The sequence below is a fragment of the Castor canadensis genome, chromosome 9, assembly GCF_047511655.1.
Source record: "Castor canadensis chromosome 9, mCasCan1.hap1v2, whole genome shotgun sequence".
NCBI lineage: Eukaryota > Metazoa > Chordata > Mammalia > Rodentia > Castoridae > Castor > Castor canadensis.
The window spans coordinates 136,024,467-136,028,924 of NC_133394.1; the positions used below are offsets into that span (position 1 = coordinate 136,024,467).

Sequence of the window (4,458 nt, forward strand, 5' to 3'; positions counted from 1 at the left end):
AAAAGGGTGGAGGCATGGCTTTAGTGGCAGAGGGCTTGCTGCAAGCTAAGCTTGTGCATAACTTGCTTAGTACAAGGTCTTGTATTCTACCAAAGGAAAAAAAGAAAAGCGGAGCATAGGTCAGATATGGTGGTACACTCCCCAGAACCAGACCTTGGGAAGCAGAGACAGAAGGATCACAAGTTCAAGCCCAAACTGGGATGCATATCAAGTTCCAGGCCAGCCTGGGCTACATAGTGAGATCCTATCTCAAAAACAATCTTTTTAAAATGGAGCATGTACCCAAGTGTGAAAGTGAAAACTCTAAAACTTTAAGAAATTTGACAGACAAATCATTGGGACAAAATATTCTTATGTGCCCATCTTTCTTTGTATCCAGAATACAGAAAGAACTCATAACTCAATCAGAAGAAAGACAGCTTTAAAAATGGGTCAAAGAATTTAACCAATACTTAACAAAAGCAGATATACAAATAGCCAATGAGCAGCTTTTTGTTGTTTTAGGGGGGATGGTGCTAGGGTTTGAACTCAGAGCCTTATGCTTACAAGGCAGGTGCTCTACCACTTGAGCCATGCCAGCAGACCTTTTTGCTTTTAGTTGTTTTTAGTATGGGTCTTACATTTTCACCTTGACTGGCCTGGACTTCCTTCCTCCTATTTATGTTTCCTGTGAACCTGGAATGGCAGGCATTGGCCACCATGTCCAGCTATTGGTTGAAATAGGGCCTTGCTGACTTTTTGCCTGGGCTGTCCTCAAACCATGATCTTTCTGATTTCTGTCTCACAGATTGTTAGGATTACACACGTGAGTCACTGCATACAGCCCCAATAAGCATCTTCATTGGTCATCAAGAAAATGCAAAGCAAAAACCACAATTTAATATCACTCTACATCACTTTGGCTAAAAATGAAGAGACTGACAATGTCAACGTTGGCAAGAACGGAGAGTAATTAGAACTCTCATGCAGTACTGGTGGGAGTCTGAAATGGTATGATACAACCACTTTGGAAAACGTCAGAAGTTTCTCATGAGTTAAACATATACTTAATATGAGCTAGTCTTTTTATTCTTAAGAAATAAAAAAATGCATGTTTACAGATATATGCATAAGGGCATTCTTTATAATAACTCCACTAGAAACCTCATAAATATCCATCTGTAGGTGAATAGATGAATAATTATGTTATATTTACACAATGTAACATTATTCAGGTTGCTAGTTTTTATTTATTTATTGTCTTTTTTAAGCACCACTGGGATTTGAACTCAGAGCTTCACACTTGCTAGGCAGGCACTTTACTATTTGAGCCACTCCACCAGTCCCTATTGTTCAGAAATAAGGTATACTAAAGCACTGGTACATAAAACAACACATATATATCTCAGCAATATGACCCAGAGTGACACAAGTTGGCACATATTGTATGACTCCATTTCTATGAAGTTCTAGAATACATCTATTCTAATTATCTAAATACATCTATTTATTCTAGAATACATCTCGTCTATTGGCATTGAAATCAGAGAGAGTTGTATTAAGTTATAAAGGAGCAGGAGAAATGCAAGGTGTTCTGTATTTTGAATATGGGATGTTTGAGTGTTTACATGTCAAAGATCACATATGCTATTGTTTGTAAATTGTATCTCAGATCTGAAAAGCAGAGACATCTTGTAATCAAGAACAAAATAAGAAGATTGGCAGATGTTAAGTTGACCTCATTTGTATGAGAAAGACCTCAAGTTCAAATCTTTTTTAGGTAAAGTTATCACCTAGAACTTTGGATCCTTAAGCTTCAGTCACAGAGTGTTAGATCAGACTTTCAACAAGCAATCATTCTAGGTTAGAGAAAGCTCCCGTATCCACTGGTGGGCTGCTTGTCTTGCTGAAAGCTGCTGCTGGATTCACTCTTCTGAGGTCCCTAGTGGGCACCTCCGGAGTCTGGTGGGAGTGCCCTCCTGACCTCAGGCTAGCCACATGGGCAGTTCTCACCCAGCATGAGCCTCATTGTTCCCACACTTAAAAGCAGAATGGTGAAGAAATTAAATTAGATGATGACATTGATAATTAAATTAGATCACATATGTAAGGAAATCAGAGAAACGCTGGGCATATCGCAACCCCCACAGTTTGTAATTTTATTACCTGTTTTTTGAGGATAATTCATTTTGTAAATTGAGCTGGACAACACAATGCTGGGGAAGGGAGCTGTTAGGAATGTAAATGAATTTCTTTTTTTGGCAAATATTTTTAAATATGTTTATTTCTTATATTTTATATTAAGCACTTGAAGACAAGAATTACAGAAAAGAAAAGAATTCAAAATGCAACCCTGGATTCAATATGCATCCTTTACAATTATACCTAGTCAAGATCCAGCAACATCGGAAGACCCTGAAGTCTTCTTCATAAGTCAGCTAATGAATGAAATACATAAAACAACGTAAACCACAAAACTCAGGAGCCGGGGATCACCTATGATCAGTTAAGTCGCCTTGCCACTATGTTTTTAATCACATGATTCACATTTGCCTACATCCCATATCCATCCATTTTGAGAGGACATTTAGATGGCTGGTGCTAACAACCTTTGTTACTTTAATGGAAAATTCAGGACCCTTGATGAGAAGTTTTCAGTGCTTGTGCTACTTTGGTGTAGATGAAGGTTCGAGTAAGGATAAGAAAGAAGGGTATTTCCTTTACCTTCTGAATACCTGAGCAAGAAACAGGGAAACCATGCCTTCTGTGGAAACTAGACATCTAGACATCTCCTTCTGTTAGCTACCAACCATGCGGAGAAAGTCATAGCCTGTGTTACAAAAACAAAATGTATTTATGAATACAAACATGATTGGGTTTTACCTTCTATAAATAGTCTTTGAGATGCAAAAAGGGTTCTTGCTGCAGGTGACAAGGATGGTCTACTGATGTGTCTTCTCAAAATGCTCTCTGGAAGCCACTGGGCTTGGCTTGATTGTACGGGAATGTGGTGTCCAGTTTGCTGGGCACACTTCCCCATGGGTTTCCACAAACTAGAACTCTTTCACCAGGTGTCTCTTCCATACTGTGACCCACTGGGGTAGGTTACTGACACTCAGGCACTTGGTGACTCCATTGGGGCCAATTATGAAGAGGCCTCTGAGTGCAAGACCAGAACTTCCAACCACACACTGTAGCCCTGGGAAATTTGTTTAGTTAAATCTGAGAGGGACATTCATGCGGCCCAACCTCCCAGTCTTCATTGGTGTATTGATCCAGGCAAGATGGCCAAAGGGGTGTTTCATGGCAGTTCATGTCATGAAACCCATTGGCTTTGTTGCTAAAAGCAGCAACTTCTGTAGGATGCATGAAGGCAAAATCCAAAGGATAGAAGAAAAACACCGAATATTTCCCCCTAAAGTCACAGAGGCTTAGCTCTTTGAATTCTCCATTGACAACAGTTGTCAGTAGAGCACACCCTGGGTGACAGTAAGAGTATGGTATGAGGAAGTGGTGCTAAAGGCGAATTTGGCTTGAGCAGAGCCAGACCCCACTACGTTGATTAAGTATGCTCATTGATTAAGCAATGTTAGGGGCACTGAGACGAACCCTAAGGGCTGCAGAAGCGAAAATACCGAGACATGACGCTGTCATGTCCAGCAACCCAGGCCTGGAGCAACCTTCCAACGATAGCCACTGTCTTCAGTGCATGTGGGACCCACTAAACTTCCTTACATTGTCACAGGTGTCTGCTTCTTCTCTTTATGAGCCAAGACACTGGTGCCTTTTGCTTCTGTACTAGTAGATCTGCTGAAGCGACAAGTGACAGAGACACAAGTCATGTCAACTGCACAAAAAGGGGATTTTATTGACTCACATAACTGAAAACTCCAGGGTCTAATATTTGAATAACCCTACAACTTCTGAGCATTCCAATGAAGGCCCAGGGTTGAGTCTACTGGCACCAACCTGGACCATGCTCCCAGCTCTGTGGATGAGAACAGACTACAGCTCTGTGAGAGGCTCCTGGCATTAGCCAGGACTGGGGTCAGTGCCACTGGAGCCACATGGAGCTGGGGTGCAGACTCATTCCCTAAAGGAAGACACAAGGACCTCTCTGTGTTGTCCTCATTTGTGCATCTGACGGGTGGTGTCTGTCCCCACAGATGGTGACCTCCACACATATAGCACTGTCCCCAGTGGGGTTGTGTGTTGGGGAAATGGGCCCAAGATGCTGTCTGCACTTCATAGGGTCCTGTCTCTGCTGTCACATCTACTCTCAGGGGCACCGGTTCGGAAAAGAACATCGGGCCTGTACCAGGCCTTGGTGTGGTTATTAAACAGCGTCTCAAATCTCTTCCTTCCCATTTGTGGAGTTTAAGTTTCCATCAGCACCTCCCTTGGGCACATTGAGGGTGGCTCAGCTGGGTGGAGGGAAGGGAGGGACTGTTTGTTTTTTCAAGTGTTCTGTTTTCACAT

At 41.9% G+C, this 4,458-nt stretch overlaps 1 pseudogene; it reads right to left on the bottom strand.

The window, feature by feature from the left end:
* Window positions 1–2,921: 2,921 nt before the first annotated feature.
* LOC109700385 (thioredoxin-dependent peroxide reductase, mitochondrial pseudogene) lies at window positions 2,922–3,957 on the bottom strand (annotated as a pseudogene).
* Window positions 3,958–4,458: the final 501 nt, after the last annotated feature.